Below are 19,540 nucleotides of genomic sequence, written 5' to 3' on the forward strand. Positions count from 1 at the left end.
AAAAGCCCACACTTAAGAAGAACTGATAAGTCCTAACATTTTTAGCTTAAGTTTTCCCACTTGAGGAATTTCAGAGGAAGCAACATGGAGCGTTTTGTGTTTTCAGTGTATTTTTTTTTAATTGCTAAAGCAATACACAATCACGGTAGTGATTTCAAACAAAATTGTTTCTAGACGTAACCACAGTTCACAGCATTTTGTATATCCTTCCAGAAATGTTCTCAGCATACACAAGCTTACATATGTGTATATATATTTAACACAAATGGGAGCAAATTGGACATCTTGTTCTGCAACTTGCTATTTTTCACTTAGCACATTTTGGATGTTTTCCATTTCAATAAATGTAGATTTACCCATTAAAAAAATACGACGTAGCGTTCCATTGTGTGAGTGTCTAATGTATTTAGCCAATTTCCTGTTAATGAATATTTAGGTTGTTTTGTTGTTTTACAAATAATGCTCTAAGTATCCTAAATCTATATCCATATCCTTGTTAGAGTACTTCCACTTAGGTGTATTTTTTGGATTAAAGTGTCTGGAAAGTTAACATTTTGACAGATGTTGTCAAATTGTCCTTCAGAAAGGCCAGATGAGTTTAAACTCTAGAATTAATGTATGAGAATAACTGATTGGCTGCAACTTCACAAATAATGGTAAAATCAAACTTTTTAACATTTCTAATCTTAAAATAAATATATTTTTATTTAAATTAAATTTTCCGTTAAAGTGGGCTTCCCACCTTACTCTCAAACAATGACCATTTATTTCTGTGAATTTCTTGCTTATGTAAATTTGACCATTTTCTTGTTGTACTATTTATCTACATATTAATGATTTGAGGATCTCATTATATATATTAATGAAAATAATCCTTTTCTGTCACAAGTATTATCAGTGGTTCCCCTTTGTATCATTTACTATTTGGTTTTTTAAAAAAATTTATTTTTTTTTAATTGGTGGAAAATTGCTTAACAATTTTGTGTTGGTTTCTGCCGTATAACAATGTAAATCAGTCATAATTATATATCCCTTCCCTCCCTCACCTCCCTCACCTCCCCTGTCCCACCTGTCTAAGTTGTCACAGGCTGGGCTCCCTGTGTTATTAAGTTGTTATTAGCAGCTTCCCACTAATTATCTGTTTGACACATGATAGTGTATATATATCAATGCTTCTTTCTCAATTCGTCCCACCCTCACCTTCCTTCACTGTGTCCACAAGTACGTTCTCTGCTAGGTTCATCGCTACCATTTTTCTAGACTCCATATATATGTGTTATACAATACTTGTTTTTCTGACTGACTTCACTCTCTGTAAGAGGCTCTAGGTTAATCCATTGTAAATTGTAATGGATTTACATTGTAAATGCCATTTGTTTTGTTTGTTATTTTTTCAGATAATATTTGGAAAATTATCTTAATGGCAAATTTATCAAATCTTTCTCTCTCTCTCTCTCTCTTTTTTTTTTTTTTTGCTTCTGGACATGCTTAGAAACTAACATAAACTAAGATTTTTTTCCTTAGATCACCCATGTTTTCTGTTTTTATATTTAAATTTTAATCCTACTAAAATTTAAGGAAGAACAATAAATGATATGATAGAGGTTGACTATTTCTCGCATCGTGAGTTGTTTCATACTATTTATTAACTAATGCATGTTTTCTTGTGTTGTGTGCTTAGTCGCTCAGTCATATCTGTCTCTCTGCGACCCCGTGGACTATAGCCCTCCATGGGGATTCTCCAGGCAAGAATACTGGAGTGGGTTGCCGTGCGCTCCTCCAGGGAATCTTCCCAACCCAGGGATTGAACCCAGGTCTCCTGTATTGCAGGCAGATTCTTTACCATCTGAGCCACATGGAATGCATGTTTTATTAACACTTTAAAAAATGGAGCTTCTTAATACAAGAACATTTACCATTCTGTAATGATGGTTTTCCAAATATGTGCAACTCTTTAAAGAAGAAAATAATTTGATCCTTCTAACTTATAAGGATGCAGAGACCTATCTTCAAGAAAGAAGCATAAATTAATTGTTAATGCTGGATGAATCTTTGTGAAATGAATAAATCCTAAGATGGATTTCCAGAGGCTCTGTTTTTCATTCATTCAATCCAGAAGCCTTCTTTGACACTTTTTGCAGTGGCCTATGGGACTACAGATGGGGCAACAATGGAAACAGTGAGAGGCTTTATTTTTTTGGGCTCCAAAATCACTGCAGATGGAGACTGCAGCCATGAAATTAAAAGACACTTGGTCCTTGGAAGAAAAACTGTGACGAACCTAGACAGCATATTAAAAACCAGAGACATTACCTTGCCAACAAATGTCTGTCTAGTCAAAGCTATGGTTTTTCCAGTAGTCATGCATGGATGTGAGAGTTGGACTGTGAAGAAAGCTGAGCTCCGAAGAATTGATGCTTTTGAACTGTGGTGTTGGAGAAGACTCTTGGAGTCCCTTAGACTGCAAGGAGATCCAACCAGTCCATCCTAAAGGAAATCAGTCCTGAATATTCATTGGAAGGACTGATGCTGAAGCTGAAACTCCAATACTTTGGCCATCTGATGTGAAGAACTGACTCACTGGAAAAGACCCTGATCCTGGGAAAGATTGAAGGCAGGAGGAGAAGGGGAAGACAGAGGATGAGATGGTTGGATGGCATCACCGACTTAATGGACATGAGTTTGAGCAAGCTCTGGCAGTTGGTGATGGATAGGGAAGCCTGGCGTGCTGCAGTCCATCCAGTCGCAAAGAGTCGGACTTGACTGAGCAACTGAACTGATGGGACCACAGAAAGTATTACCATAAGTATTTGCCCTTGGGAAGTTTATAATCTAATTGGAAAGTGGTGGGCCTTTCATTTTGTGGAATGTGCCTATATTCATTTATTTAAAGACTAGCAGAGTTTTGCCAAGAAAATGCATTGGTCATAGCAAACACCCTCTTCCTACAACACAAGAGAAGACTCTACACATGGACATCACCAGATGGTCAACACCAAAATCAGATTGATTATATTCTTTGCAGCCAAAGATGGAGAAGCTCTATACAGTCAACAAAAACAAGACCAGGAGCTGACTGTGGCTCAGATCATGAACTCCTTATTGCCAAATTCAGACTTAAATTGAAGAAAGTAGGGAAAACCACTAGACCATTCAGGTATGACCTAAATCAAATCCCTATGATTATACAGTGGAAGTGAGAAATAGATTTAAGGGCCTATATCTGATAGAGTGCCTGATGAACTATGGACTGAGATTCGTGACATTGTACAGGAGACAGGGATCAAGACCATCCCCATGGAAAAGAAATGCAAAAAAGCAAAATGGCTGTCTGGGGAGGCCTTACAAATATCTGTGAAAAGAAGAGAAGTGAAAAGCAAAGGAGAAAAGGAAAGATATAAGCATCTGAATGCAGAGTTCCAAAGAATAGCAAGAAGACATAAGAAAGCCTTCCTCAGCGACCAATGCAAAGAAATAGAGGAAAACAACAGAATGGGAAAGACTAGAGATCTCTTCAAGAAAATTAGAGATACCAAGGGAACATTGTACGCAAAGATGGGCTCGATAAAGGACAGAAATGGTATGGACCTAACAGAAGCAGAAGATATTAAGAAGAGGTGGCAAGAATACACAGAAGAACTGTACAAAAAAGATCTTCATGACCCAGATAATCACAATGGTGTGATCACTCATCTAGAGCCAGACATCCTGGAATGTGAAGTTAAGTGGGCCTTAGAAAGCATCACTATGAACAAGGCTAGTGGAGGTGATGGAATTCCAGTAGAGCTATTTCAAATCCTGAAAGTTGATGCTGTGAAAGTGCTGCACTCAATATGCCAGCACATTTGGAAAATTCAGCAGTGGCCACAGGACTGGAAGAGGTCAGTTTTCATTCCAATCCCAAAGAAGGGCAATGCCAAAGAATGCTCAAACTACCGCACAATTGCACTCATCTCACACGCTAGTAAAGTAATGCTCAAAATTCTCCAAGCCAGGCTTCAGCAATATGTGAACCGTGAACTTCCTGATGTTCAAGCTGGTTTTAGAAAAGGCAGAGGAACCAGAGATCAAATTGCCAACATCCACTGGATCATGGAAAAAGCAAGAGAGTTCCAGAAAAACATCTATTTCTGCTTTATTGACTATGCCAAAGCCTTTGACTGTGTGGATCACAATAAACTGTGGAAAATTCTGAAAGAGATGGGAATACCAGACCACCTGACCTACCTCTTGAGAAACCTATATGCAGGTCAGGAGGCAACAGTTAGAACTGGACATGGGACAATAGACTGGTTCCAAATAGGAAAAGGAGTATGTCAAGGCTGTATATTGTCACCCTGCTTATTTAACTTATATGCAAGAGTACATCATGAGAAACGCTGGACTGGAAGAAACACAAGCTGGAATCACGATTGCTGAGAGAAATATCAATAACCTCAGATATGCAGATAACACCATCCCCATGGCAGAAAGTGAAGAGGAACTAAAAAGCCTCTTGATGAAAGTGAAAGTGGAGAGTGAAAAAGTTGGCTTAAAGCTCAACATTCAGAAAACGAAGATCATGGCATCCAGTCCCATCACTTCATGGGAAATAGATGGGGAAACAGTGTCAGACTTTATTTTTCTGGGCTCCAAAATCACTGCAGATGGTGACTGCAGCCATGGAATTAAAAGACGCTTACTCCTTGGAAGGAAAGTTATGACCAACCTAGATAGCATATTCAAAAGCAGAGACATTACTTTGCCAACAACGGTTCGTCTAGTCAAGGCTATAGTTTTTCCTGTGGTCATGTATGGATGTGAGAGTTGGACTGTGAAGAAGGCTGAACGCCAAAGAATTGATGCTTTTGAACTGTGGTGTTGGAGAAGACTCTTGAGAGTCCCTTGGACTGCAAGGAGATCCAACCAGTCCATTCTGAAGGAGATCAGCCGTGGGTTTTCTTTGGAAGGAATAATGCTGAAGCTGAAACTCAAGTACTTTGGCCACCTCATGTGAAGAGTTGACTCATTGGAAAAGACTCTGATGCTGGGGGGGATTGGGGGCAGGAGAAGAAGGGGACGACAGAGGATGAGATGGCTGGATGGCATCACTGACTCGATGGACGTGAGTCTGGGTGAACTCCAGGAGTTGGTGATGGACAGGGAGGCCTGGTGTGCTGCGATTCATGGGGTCACAAAGAGTCAGACACGACTGAGCGACTGAACTGAACTGAACTGAGAGCCTTTTAGTTTCTGGGTCCTTGAAAATGTAAAAAACGAAGATGCAAATTTGTTTAATTGATTCTTTTAGGAAATAAGCTATTGAGTAAATGGATGTTGGAACAGAACATCAGAAAAATCTTGTAAGGGAGCCGAATTGTAGGAATGGGTACTCTGTGTGTGTTCATTTGTCGTAGAGACAAAGTCGTTTCTGAGGTGAGCCCTCTCAGATATAGAATTTTAGAGTTGAGGGGTGAAAAGGAGAATAACTACTGAATATTATCTCCATTTTACTGAACCCAACCTTTGTGTTTTACCCATGGTCACTGCTCAGTGGCAGAGGTAGTCCAGCTCTTTCTACTCAAGAGTTGTGGTAAATATTAGTTGCCTATCTAGTAGCTACCACCACAGCCCTTCCTGTGCCGGAATCACTGGTTTTGTATGGGGTGAGAGTGCCAGCATAACACAGTCATGCCATCTCATCTCCTTTTCTCAATCTCTCTTTTAGAGACCCTTTTGCAGCTGAGGGGCTGTGTTAGTTTACTTGGGCTGCCACAGACTGGGTGGATTAAATAACAGACATTTATTTCTCACAGCCTGGAGACTAGAAGTCCATGATCAAGGTATTGGCTGGACCATTTTCTCCTGAGGCCCCTCCCTTGGGTTGCATACGACTGCCTTCTTGCTGTGTTCTCACATCATCTTTCCTCCGTGTGCAGGCATCCTTGGTATTCTCAATGTATTCAAATATGCTCTTCTAACAAGAGGGCCAGTCAGATTGGATCAGGGCCTATGTTAATGGCTTTGTTTTAACTTAATCACCTTTTCAGAGGCCATGTCTGGAATATAATCTCATTTGAGATACTACGGGTTGGGCTTCAGCTTATGAGTTGGGGGTGGGAAAGGGGTCTCCGTTCAGCCCATAAAAGGGACCAAACCTAATTGGCCATGAAGACCTAAGGAGAAGTCTACTGGATGCTCCTGGAGTGGATTTTCTTTCCAGATCAATAGACCTTTGTGAAGGGAAAGCTTGGGATGGTGATGCTTGGAGCAGTGGCAGCTATCTTGTCATCACAAATTGAAAAATATAAATACAAAAAGCCTCTATGCTGGGTATGATTAAGCAGAGGGATAGATAGAACTGCAGCCTTCACATGATTTTTGAGTTGCTGAATGCACTGTAAGATCATCCATTTCCAGACTTCTTGTTAAATAAAGAATAAATGTCCTGACAATAGTAATGCCATTATTAGATTTTCTGTTATTTGTAACTGAAAGGATTCCTAACTAATAGGTAACTTCATTATTTCTTCAGTGAACTTTACTTTCAGGGGAAGCATAGCTCAGCTTTCTAATGATTATCTTGGGACATGCGGATGCTGTGTCTCTCAACAGCCTGCAAAGCCTCATCAGCCAAGAATTCACCTTAAACCTTCCTGAGAACTTTTCCCTTTTTAAAAGATGTCTTTTCCCAACTTTGCACTCTGAAATGATTTGTGCCTTTGGATCTGCAGGTGAATTTTTTTAATGGTTTTTATTTGTTTGGCAGTGTTGGATCTTGGTTGTGACACACAGTCTTCGTGTGGCGTGAGAACTCTTAGTTGCAGCGTGTGGGGTCTGGTTCCCTGACCAGGGATCAAACCTGGTCTCCTGCACTGGGAGTGTGTAGTCTGGGCCACTGGACCACGAGGGAAGTCCATACTTTTACCTTTAGTGCCAGTTCCCCAAAGAGAGAGTTTTAGGGACACTTTGTGCTAAATGTGGCTCTTGTGTGTTTATAAAATGACTCCTGTAAAGTTCTGAGGTTTTCAGGGTTCTCATGTTCAAGGATTTGGTGAAAAATTCTGTATTCTGTCTATGCATGAACTCTGATTTTTATGGACCTTAAACATACCCTTTCTTACTCTGATGATGAGAGCAAGAGGTTGAATGTTCAGGGAGGTTTTGATTTTAGATCCTTGTTTATAGCTTTACTGTGTTCAGTTATTATTTAAAACATGAATACAAATTGTGGTAACTTGAAAGTGGGCAGTAAACAAAGCCTCTCTCTTAAATCTTCCTCTTTGTAAATGAGCACCCTAGTAGTCTATTCTTTTATTAGATGCTGTTTTGTGTCTGAGTTTTCTGCTCAAGGAAGAGTTTCCTCATCTTGAGAAGGAAAGAATTGGTGGAACAGGAGGTGCTTGGCATGGCAAGTAAGGAACAGTCTTTGGAAATTATTCTGTCTAGGTCTGAATTCTGACTCTGCCTCCTACCAGTTTTGTGACTTTGGGTTTATTACCTAACCTCCCTAAGGTTCAGTTCCCTCCTCTAAGAAATGGGGATGAAATTGGGGTTCGTGTCATAGAGTTGTTGAGAAGCCTCAATGTCTGCTGTCAGTCAGAGGCTTGGCTGAGTGCCCAGCATATCGTAAACACTTGTGAGGCATCTCCTATTACTGTTATGCTAAGGTTTCCATGCTGTGCCATCATCATGGATTTTACTTTCTCAGAATTGCGTTTTTAAAACTTTTTGCTGTAAGTTTAGGTTCAGAGAAAAGTTGCAAAGAGGTACAGAGAGTTTCCATAAACCCCTCACCCAGCTTCCCCAATTTTTAAGATCTCACATTGCCAGGGTAAATTTGTCAAAACTGAGAAACTAACAGACATGGGTACGTTACTGTTAACTCCAGAATCCAGTTCCTCTCAGGCTTCTGTAGTCTCCAGCTGCTCAGTCTTTCCTTGCTTTTCATGACCTTAACAATCTCAAGGAGTGAACCCTGGACATTTGAGCAAAAGTAGAAAAACCGATGCTACTTCCCTCAGCCTGTACCTTTTCTGTTCCAGAGTTTTCTGTGTCCACAGACAGGAGCAGAGGACACTGATCAAAGGAAGTGAACTGCACCCTTCTCCTCTGAGGGCATATGTACATCTGCTTTTGGAGGAGTCCCTTTAGGAAGACTCTACTTGCAAATGGGTTCTATGTATTGATTGCAGAGTGAAGTGTCCCCGGGGAAAGTTTTGATATATTTGTGGTCAGCTTGGTAACTGGCATATCTTCTCATTTCTGTTGAGAAGTGGGCGACATTAGAAGCGCCCTCTGTCCGCCTTCATCCTGAACTCATCCCTTGGCCCCATCGAATAGCTCTATAGCCACCCCTTCAAGCTTAGGTGTCCAAGGGACAGAATTCATTTCTAAAGGGAAGAGAAAGTCTCTGATTGAGCAGGTCCACAGCCATGCACACTAGTACCTTCTGGGGCGTCGTACTTTTCCATTCATGGTCATGTTCATACATCCCTAAAGGACATCTGAGTTCCGTTAAGTCCAGATTTACATTCTTCTCCAACAAAGGACAGTGCTTTAGAAAATTTATTTAATGTAAAGTGCAATTTTAAAAAGTTTTAGGCCCTAGAGTACAGGAGTTTATGTAACTTCATGCCCCTCTTTCTGGGGCAGAATAAACAAAACAGGGAAATGGCAAACTCTGTAGGCTTATCCTCCCTCCTCATCGATGGCAAGGTTGTTTTTTTTTTTTTTGCTCATAATACTGTAGAAAGAAAAAAGAAAGATGATTTTCTCTTGAATGGAGTTGTTTGTATTTATATTTCTGGAAGCTGATTAGTTTTGGAAAACCTAACTCCTTCCTTACCATTTATTCACTTTATTCTTTCAATTTGGGAAATTAATTTCATTGCTTGTGTGTGTGTGTGTGATGTGTTGGGAGGGAACCTGGCCTTGATGGAACTGTTCCTTATGCAGATGTGTGTCAGGCATGTGTGCTGTCGTCGCCTGTGGGACTCATGTGTGTGTTGGGCGTATGTGTGCCTGTCCCCTCCTTAGGGTCTGTCGTTGCCTGTGGGACTGATGTGTGTTGGGTGTGTGTGTGCCTGTCCCCTCCTTAGGGTCTGTCGTTGCCTGTGGGACTGATGTGTGTTGGGTGTGTGTGCCTGTCCCCTCCTTAGGGTCTGTCGTTGCCTGTGGAACTCATGTGTGTGTTGTGCACATGTGTGCCTGTCCTCCCCTTAGGGTTTCTCGTCACCTGTGGGATTGACAGCTCATAGCACCCAAGCTAACCAGACCTGGACCCAGAGCAAGGGGATATCCCTGAAGGCAGGCAGTCCTTCCCAAAGTGAATTTCAGAAATCCTCAATTAAAAAAGAAAAAATTAACAGCTTAATTGAGATATAATGTACACCCTAAATTCACTTTAAAATTGAGGTTTAATTGAGATATATAATGGCTACCACAAGATGTCTAGTTAACATCTGTTACTCAGAGATCTTTTTAGAAAGAGTCTTTGAGTCAAGAGATGCCACTTTGAGGTGGACCAGGTATCAACATAGAGGCCACAGGGAAGGGAGACTTCAGGAGATCAGAGAAACAGAGAGATGACATGTACATAACAAATGGTCATTGTATTTAAGAAAGAAGTAGGTCTCGATATTAAACATCTCAAAATGCTATACAGTTGTCAGTCATTGATGAGAATAATTTGTGGAAGGAGTTAATCAATACTTGACTAGTTTCTTCCTCTTCAGTGTTAATACATTCAACCTGAAAAAACTCCAAGGGATTATCAGATTCTTGGATTGTCCTGTAGTTACATGGTATAAAATATTGCTAGAAATAAATGGGTCCTGAAAGGAGTTTGGAATTGTTTTTTGTTGCAGTTATACTGTTGCAACGGCATTTGGTCTACTGGAACCAGAAGTTCCTGCTAATACAGCTTTGTTAAAATTCAAACATCTATCACAGGTTTTAACTGCCACTTACAGTTGATTTTTGGAATGCTATGAAAAATTGTCTGGTTCTCATTTCAGAGGTGAGGGACACAGATTGAGAGGCTGGGCACGAAGTCACACAGCACATGGTTGACAGGCACGACTCCTGGCCACAGGCCTTTTCACGGGCTCTGGGAATCTGTGTTCTGAGCTTCTTTCCTATTCTTCAGCCTGCTTCCCTTCATAAATAGCACTAGGAATGGGACTGAGGACCCAGGGGTCCTGGAGGATCAGCCAGATTGTTCTTGGGATAAACAGTCTTGGAGCAGGCGAGGTATGTGGAGGTGAGGCCAGGCCTCGTGGAAAAGTGGTCAGCCTGGAATGGGGCTGGTGCTGACTGTTACCCCTCACTGCCCACATCCCCTGCCCCAAGGTGCCAGGTTAGCATGTAAAAGAGGCCCCACCCTTTAACTTCCTTTGCTTTGAGACTCCCTCTTATTTTCATGCTGCTCTCTCCAGTCTTTCATCATGATTCTAATGCCTATCCTGTCAACATACTATCTTTGGGAGTCTCTGAAAAGGCTTCACTTCTGGAGAACGTGCCAAAGGAGACCAGGGGTGGCTCTCCATCCTGCTCCAGTCCCCATGGCTCCTTTCCCTCAATGAGCCTGTTTAATGAGTCAAGAATATTCCATTAACCAAAAGAGTGCAGCTGCCAACAGGAGTGCTCCAAAGAAAATAAATGAAAACTTGTCTACTTTGCACTGTTTTGATGGGCAGTCTCTTTTTTCAATCATGGTGCCTGAGCTGTTTCTTTTCAGGTTGTAGCAGAGTAGAACAAACTCACACTGGAAGGCCTGGCAGTATTTTCATGTAGTGATAATTCAGAGCTCCAAATTTACAGGACTACATACTGCTCTCTGCTCACTGCCTAAGGCACTGCCTGGCAAGAAACTAAACACCGAAGGAGGTACATTGAATCTTTGGAACCACTGGCTTGCAGATCCAAACTGATTGCAATCATGACAACAACAAAGAAATAACAACAATTGTTATTTTAAAACATAACCTATTAGCAAACCTCTGATGAATGCTGTTACATCTCTTCAATAAGTCCTTGGCAGCTGAATTTGAAGGAGTGAAGAGAACTCCCATCAAATGACCAATGCCATCATTCTCTCCAGTTTGGAAAATACAGAGTTCTCTTGGTAGATACTGAAGACTCCAAAGCTGGAATCTTGAAGCAGCTAATGCACTTCCTCAAGTTCCAAATATTCCTGCTTATTATTATAAGCACTTTTCAGATGAAACTGCTCATCTTCAGCTAGCTAGTCTAGAGAAGCCATGTAGTAAAGTGGATAAGAGTCTGACTGTCTCAGACAGGTTTGAGTTCAAGTCCCACGGCTGCCACTCATACTGAGGGTATGTTCCCAAAGCTCTCTGAGCCTGTACTTCACCTCCTCCAAGTCCATACATGTTGTTACAAATGTCAAAATTTCATTCTCTTTTATGGCTGAGTAGTATTCCATTGTATCTATATTCCACATCTTTATCTGTCTTCTGTTGATGAACACTTAGGTTGCTTCCGTATCTTGGCAACTGTAAATAATGCTTCTATGAACATTGGGGTGCATGTATCTTCAAATTAATGTTTTTGCTTTTTTTGGATATATATACCCAGAAGTGGAATTGCTAGGTCATATGGTAATTCTGCTTTTAGTTTTTTGAGAAACCTCCATGCTGTTTTCCTCAGCATCTACATCAGTATACATTCCCATCAACAGTATACAAGGGTACCCCTTTCCCCACATCCTCACCGATATTTGTTATTTATGTTCTCTTTGATGATAGCCATTTTGACCCATGTGAGGTGACATCTCATTGTGGTTTTAATTTTCATTTTAAGCATAGTTATTTTAAAGTACTTATCAGCTAGCTCTGAAATTGGAATCATCTGTGAATCTGATTCTCTTGTCTGCCTATGATTCTTTTTTTTTTTTTTTCTGCCTATGATTCTTATCCTTCATTTTATTATTTTGGTGTGTCACATTTATTGATTTGTGTATGTTGAACTGGGGCTTTCCAGGTGTTCAAGTGGTAAAGAATTCACCTGCCAGTGCCGGAGACATAAGAGACATGGGTTTGATTCCTGGATTGGGACACTCCCCTGGATTAGGAAATGGCAACCCACTTCAGTATTCTTATATGGAAAATTCTATGGGCAGAGGAGCCTGGTGGGCTACAGTCCATAAGAATTGCAAAGAGTTGGACACGACTGAGCATGCCTGCATGCACACACACACACACACACACACACATTTTCATGTTATTAATTCAGTTCAGTTGCTCAGTCATGTCTGACTCTCTGCGACGCCATGGACTGCAGCACACCTAATTACTGTCCCTTTATTTCAGCCTGAAGAACTCTTAATTTTTCTTGTACAGCAAGACTGGTGGTGATGAACTTCAACTTTTGTCTGTCTAGGGAACTCTGTTCTTCAATTCTGAAGGACAGCTTTGCTGGGTAGGCTATTCTTTATTGGCAGTTTTTTTTTTTTTCTCCTTTCATCAGTTTGAATACACCATCCGCTCCCTTCTGGCCGGAAATGTTTCTCTGCAAAATACCCTGAACAAGGGTTCCCTTGTACATAATAACTAGCCTTTTCTGAGCTGCTTTTAAGATCCTCTGTCTTTAACATTTGACAATTTGATTTATGTGCTATTATGGGTCTCTTTGGATTCTTTTAAAGTATTGTTTGAGCTTCCTGAATCTGGATGTCTGTTTCTTTCTCCAGGTTAGGGAAATTTTTAGTCATTATTTCTTTGGATAGCTTTTACTGCTCTCTCTTTCTCTCTTCTCTGAGACATCTGTATTATGTATATTAGTCAGTTCAGTTGCTCAGTCATGTCTGACTCTGCGACAACATGGCTGCAGTATGCCAGGCTTCCCTGTCCATCACCCAACTGCCGGAGCTTGCTCAAATTCATGTCCATCAAGTCGGTGATAACATCCAACCATCTCATCCTCTGTTGACCCCTTCTCCTCCTGCCTTCAGTCATTCCCAGCATCAGGGTCTTTTCAAATGAGTCAGTTCTTTGCATCAGTACTGGAGTTTCAGCTTCAGCATCAGTCCTTTCAGTGAATATTCAGGACTGATTTCCTTTAGGATGAACTGATTTGATCTCTTTGCAGTCCAAGGGACTCTCTCAAGAGTTTTCTCCAACACCACAGTTCAAAAGCATCAATTCTTGGGTGCTCAGCTTTCTTTATAGTCCAACTCTCACATCCATACATGATTATTGGAAAAACCATAGCTTTGACCAGATGGACTTTGTTGGCAAAGTAATGTCTCTGCTTTTTAATATGCTGTCGAGGTTGGTCATAGCTTTTCTTGCAAGGAGTAAGAGTCTTTTAATTTCATGGCTGCAGTCACCATCTGCAGTGATTTTGGAGCCCCCAAAAATAAAGTCTCTCACTGTTTCCATTGTTTCCCCATGTATTTGCCATGAGGTGATGGGACCAGATGCCATGATCTTAGTTTTCTGAATGTTGAATTTTAAGCCAACTTTTTCACTCTCCTCCTTTACTTTCATCAAGAGGCTCTTTACTTCTTCACTTTCTGCCATAAGGGTGGTATCATCTGCGTATCTGAAGTTATTGATATTTCTCCCAGCAATCTTGATTCCAGCTTGTGCTTCAATCAGCTCAGCATTTCACATGATGTACTCTGCATATACGTTAAATAAGCAGGGTGACAGTATATAGCCTTGACGTACTTCTTTCCTGATTTGGAACCAGCCTATTCTTCTATGTCCAGTTCTAACTGTTGGTTCTTGACCTGCATACACATTTCTTAAGAGGCAGGTAAGGTGGTCTAGTATTCCTATCTCTGGAAGAATTTTCCACAATTTGTTGTGATCCACATAGTCAAAGGCTTTGGCATAGTCAATAAAGCAGAAATAGATGTTTTTCTGGAACTCTCTTGCTTTTTCAGTGATCCAACAGTTGTTGGCAATTTGATCTCTGGTTCCTCTGCCTTTTCTAAATCGAACTTGAACATCTAGAAGTTCCTGGTTCATGTACTGTTGAAGCCTGGCTTGGAGAATTTTGAGCATTACTTTGCTAGCGTGTGAGATGAGTGCAATTGTGTGGTAGTTTGAACATTCTTTGGCATTGCCTTTCTTTGGGATTGGAATGAAAACTGAAAATGAACTTATGTTTAATGAAACGGAGATAAATAATTTATCTGCATAAATTTATCTCCATTTCATTACATATATGCGCCCAGTTAATAGTATGATAAGTCTTTTCAGCTATCTTCACTCTTTTTTATTCTTTTTCTTTTTTTGTTCTTTAGATAATTTCTACTATCCTAAATTCAACTTTATTTATCTTTTCTTTTGCTTTAGCTACTCTGTTGTTGAACCTCTCTATTGAACTTTTAAGTTGTTATTGTATTCTTTAGCTCTCTGATTTCTCTTTGGTATTTTTATACATATATATATATATATACACACACACACACACACACTTTTCTTTATGAAATTCTCACTTTGTGTATTGGTCTCCTGACCTTGATGTTGTTGTTTAGTTGCTAAGTTGTGCCTGACTTGCAGATGCATGGACTGTGGCCAACTATGCTCCTCTGTCCATGGGATTTCCCAGGCCAGAATACTGGAGTAGGTTGCCATTTGCTTCTCCAGGGGTCTTTCTGACCCTGGGATTGAACCCATGTCCCCTGCATTGGCGGGTGGATTCTTTACCACTGAGCCTCTAGAGAAGCCCTGACCTTAGTGACCATTTTATGACCATTATTTAGAACTATCAGATGAATCACTTATCTCCATTTCATTAAGATTATTTCTGGAGATTTATTTTATTGTTTGGAACATATTCCTTGTGTCTTTATTGTCCTTGACTCTCTGTGTTGGTTTCTACACCTCAGATAAAACAGCTGTCTCACTCAGCCTTGACAGACTGTACTTGTGCAGGAGATGAGCCCAGCCTGAGCTCTTAGTTGCCTCTCAGATCTTTGTGATTGTCCAAGCCAAACAACTATATGTATGTTTCAAATTCTCTTCAATTACAGGTTATTATAAAGTATGATTATAGTTCCCTGTGCTATACAGTAGGTCTTGTTGTTTATCTATTGATATTTTATATTTAGTAGTGTGTATCTGTTAATCCTAAGGTCCTAATTTTTCCTCCTCCTCCTCTTTCCCCTTTGGTAACCAAACATTTATTTTCTGTGTGAATCTGTTTCTGTTTTGTAAATAAGTTTATTTGTATCTTTTTTTAGATTCCACATATAAGGAATATCATAATTGTTTTCCTCTGTCTGACTTCCCTTAGTATAATTTCTGGGTTTATCCATGTTGCTCCAAATGGCATCATTTCATTCTTTTTTATGACTAAGATTCCACTGTGTGTACGTGTGTGTGTGTGTGTGTGTGTGTGTGTACACATATACATACCACATCTTCTTTATTCATTTGTCTGCTGATGGAAACTTAGGTTGCTTCCATGTCTTGGCTGTTGTAAATAGTGTTGCTGTGAACCTGGGGGTGTGTGTATCTTTTTGAATTAGGGTTTTCATCTTTTCTGGATGTATGCCCAGAAGTAGGATTGCTCGATCATGTGGTGGCTCTAGCTTTAGTTTTTTAAGGAGTCTCCAAACTGTTTTCCATAGTCAAGTCACCATCTTTGTTCTTAGTGGTTCCTAGTAGATGAGGATATGCCAAGATCTGTCAGTGTATGAAAGACTTGGGAAATGCCCATATGCTTGTTGACATTCCCAAAGTACTACTAATTGCTTCCCCTTTCAACTCCCCACTGCAGTCTAATTGGAATCCTGACATTCAGACAGCAGCTGGGAAAATGAGGACTTTATATATGCAGTCTGGCTTCTGTAAGGAAGAAACTGAGATCTGGGTATTTTTGTTTACTTACTCTGTGCTGAGCCGGAGAGATAACTTAGGCACACAAGCACTCCCACAGACTAGAACCATCTCTTTATTTTCATGTGGTCCTCATGGACTCGTGAACGCTGAGGCCCATTAGTTGCCAGAACTAGGTAATTTGGGAGTGAGTCTCTTAAGTAGCAGTTATAATTGTTGGGGAGCTAGATGTATGGACAAGTTCCTTCCAAGGAGAAACTGGTAACTTAGTTTTACTGTTGGAGTAAGCCGTGGGTAGACAGTGGAGGATGTGCCCACCAGCTCTGTTGGGTTTCCAAGAGGATCCTTGTCAGTTCCTGCCTGCAGGCTGATTAGAAGCCAGACCCTCAGAAAGGAGCTGGAGAAGTTTGCAGTCAGATTGCTTCCAGCGAGAAACTGAGGAATGGGCATTTCTGTTTGATCCTTCTGAGCTGAGCTGGATGTTGGGGGAGTGGTAATTGCCAGAGTCCTTATGTACCCATTTAACAACTGTTTGTTTATTCGCTATAGTTTTGTAGGATGTTTGTGAATGCAAGCCCCTTTGGCTCTCAGAGCTAGGTGATTTGGAGACCATACTTCAACTGGTAGCCTTAAGAGATGGGGCACTAGATTTGTGATCCAGTTTCTTCATTCCCTGGGTGAAACCTGAAGGTCAGAGTTCCCTCCCAATTGTAAGGAACCATGCCAGGGGTTGGGTTTATGGGGAGAGTGTCTCAGCCTTTCCTACCCATTTTAATGTGGGTATTTTCTCAGTCACCAGTGTGTAGGAGTTACTCAACCAGGTTTTGGATTTCTCTCAGAGGGAACTGATCCACCCGTTCCTGTATTGAATATACAGGAATGTGTGTATTCAGGAATATACTGGAATATTCAGGAATATACTGGAATATACAGGAATATACTGAAAGTCAGGGGCCTTTTATTTATTTATTTATTTTAATTTAATTTAATTTTATTTTTAAACTTTACATAATTGTATTAGTTTTGCCAAATATCAAAATGAATCCGCCACAGGTATACATGTGTTCCCCATCATGAACCCTCCTCCCTCCTCCCTCCCCTACCATCCCTCTGGGTCGTCCCAGTGCACTAGCCCCAAGCATCCAGTATCGTGCATCGAACCTGGACTGGCATCTCGTTTCTTACATGATATTTTACATGTTTCAATGTCATTCTCCCAAATCTTCCCACCCTCTCCCTCTCCCACAGAGTCCATAAGACTGTTCTATACATCAGTGTCTCTTTTGCTGTCTCGTACACCGGGTTATTGTTACCATCTTTCTAAATTCCATATATATGCGTTAGTATGGCATATATATGACCTTTTATGCCACCCATTATGTTTAATGGGTATAGAGTTTTAGTCTGTCCCCAACAATGTGAATGATCTTTATGTCCCTGAATTGCACCTTTAAAAACATTTAAAAAGACAAATTTTATGTATATTTTACTATGATAAAATTTTTTAAGTCCACAATGAATAGAATGTCAAAATTGCTTTCACATTACTAATAGTGTCTTTTGATGAACAAAATAATTAGTTTTGTATTAATAACAGAACTGTTAATTTTGTAGATCAGTATAACCCAATTGGTCAGTTTTCCCCCTCTATGGTAGAATGGTTGTGTCCTCTGTAAGAAATCTTTGCCTTTCCCCAAATCATAATGATTTTCTCCTTAGTTTTCTTGTAAAGTCTACATTGTTTTATTTTTCACATTTAGATCTTCTGTCTGTCTGAAACTTACTGATGTGCAGTTTAGAGTAGAGTGTCAGTGTTCATTTTTTTCTATATGGATATCCAGTCAACTCAGATCCTTCTATTGAAAAGAGTATCTTTGCCCATAGTAGTACAAAGTCATGTGTGGGTCTGTTTCATTAGGCGGTCTATTTTTGCATGAATTAGTATAGACAATGAATGCCTTCATTAATATGACTTCATAGTAAGTCTCGATATTCGGTAGTTTAAGTCCTTCAGTTTTATTCTGAATTCAAGATTAGCTATTTTATTTTACCTCCTTGTTTTTCCATAAAAATTTCAGTATCAGCTGGTCAGTTTCCAGGAAAAAGAAGAAACAACTATGCTGAGATACTTGCATTGTATCTATAGAAGAGTGTGGGGAGACTTGTCATAATTGAGTAGTGAGCTTTCCTATCTGTGAACATATTGTATTTCTTCCTTTTTTAGGTCTTATTTTTCTCAGTAAAGTTTTATAGTTTTCAGTGCAGCAGTCATACAGATCTTTAATTATTTCCAGGTGTTTCATGCTTTTTGATCCTATTATAAATGGCATCATTTTAGTTTTCCTATTTATTTTCTGCTTGTAGGCTATGAAGTCAAGTGGGCCTTAGGAAGCATAACTATGAACAAAGCTAGTGGAGGTGATGGAATTCCGGTTGAGCTATTTCAAATCCTGAAAGATGATGCTGTTAAAGTGCTGCACTCAGTTCAGTTCAGTCACTCAGTTGTGCCCAACTCTTTGTGACCCCATGAACCGCAGCACGCCAGGCACCCTGTCCATCACCATCTCCCGGAGTCCACCCAAACCCATGTCTATTGAGTTGGTGATGGCATCCAACCATCTCATCCTCTGTCATACCCTTCTCCTCCTGCCCTCAGTCTTTCTCAGCATCAGGGTCTTTTCCAGTGAGTCAGCTCTTTGCATCAGGTGGGCCAAAGTATTGGAGTTTCAGCTTCAACATCAGTCCTTCCAATGAACACTCAGAACTGATCTCCTTTAGGATGGATTGGTTGGATCTCCTTGCAGTCCAAGGGACTCTCAAGGGTCTTCTCCAACACCACAGTTCAAAAGCATCAATTCTTCAGTGCTCAGCATTCTTTATAGTTGAACTCTCACATCCATTCATAACCACTGGAAAAACCCTAGCCTTGACTAGACGGACCTTTGTTGGCAAAGTAATGTCTCTGCTTTTTGTCAGCAAATTTGGAAAACTCAGCAGTGGCCACAGGACTGGAAAAGATCAATTTTCATTCCAATCCCAAAGAAAGTTAATGCCAAAGAATGCTCAAACTACCACACAATTGCACTCATCTCACACGCTAGTAAAGTAATGCTCAAAATTCTCCAAGCCAGGCTTCAGCAATACGTGAACCATGAGCTTCCAGATATTCAAGCTGGTTTTAGAAAAGGCAGAGGAACCAGAGATCAAATTGCCAACATCCACTGGATCATGGAAAAAGCAAGAGAGTTCCAGAAAAACATCTATTTCTGCTTTATTGACTATGCCAAAACTTTTGACTGTGTGGATCACAATAAACTGTGGAAAATTCTGAAAGAGATGGGAATACCAGACCACCTGACCTTCCTCTTGAGAAATCTGTATGCAGGTCAGGAAGCAACAGTTAGAACTGAACATGGGACAACAGACTGGTTCCAAATAGGAAAAGGAGTTTGTCAAGGCTGTGTATTGTCACCCTGCTTATTTAACGTATATGCAGAGTACATCATGAGAAACACTGGGCTGGAGGAAGCACAAGCTGGAATCAAGATGGCTGGGAGAAATATCAATAACCTCAGATATGCAGATGATACCACCCTTATGGCAGAAAGTGAAGAAGAACTAAAGAGCCTCTTGATGAAAGTAAAGGAGGAGAGTGAAAAAGTTGGCTTGAAACTCAACATTCAGAAAACGAAGATCATGGCATCCGGTCCCATCACTTCATGGAAAATAGATGGGGAAACAGT

The 19,540-nt window shown here is 40.4% G+C and overlaps 1 protein-coding gene across 10 annotated transcripts in view; it reads left to right on the forward strand.

Annotated features, from left to right (window-relative positions):
- The window catches only part of LOC109562158 (uncharacterized), a 446,088-nt gene that overhangs the window by 220,062 nt on the left and 206,486 nt on the right, over positions 1–19,540 (forward strand). The gene's annotated exons all lie outside the window — the stretch shown is intronic.

The sequence above is a fragment of the Bos indicus genome, chromosome 7 (genome assembly GCF_029378745.1).
Source record: "Bos indicus isolate NIAB-ARS_2022 breed Sahiwal x Tharparkar chromosome 7, NIAB-ARS_B.indTharparkar_mat_pri_1.0, whole genome shotgun sequence".
NCBI classification, from domain to species: domain Eukaryota; kingdom Metazoa; phylum Chordata; class Mammalia; order Artiodactyla; family Bovidae; genus Bos; species Bos indicus.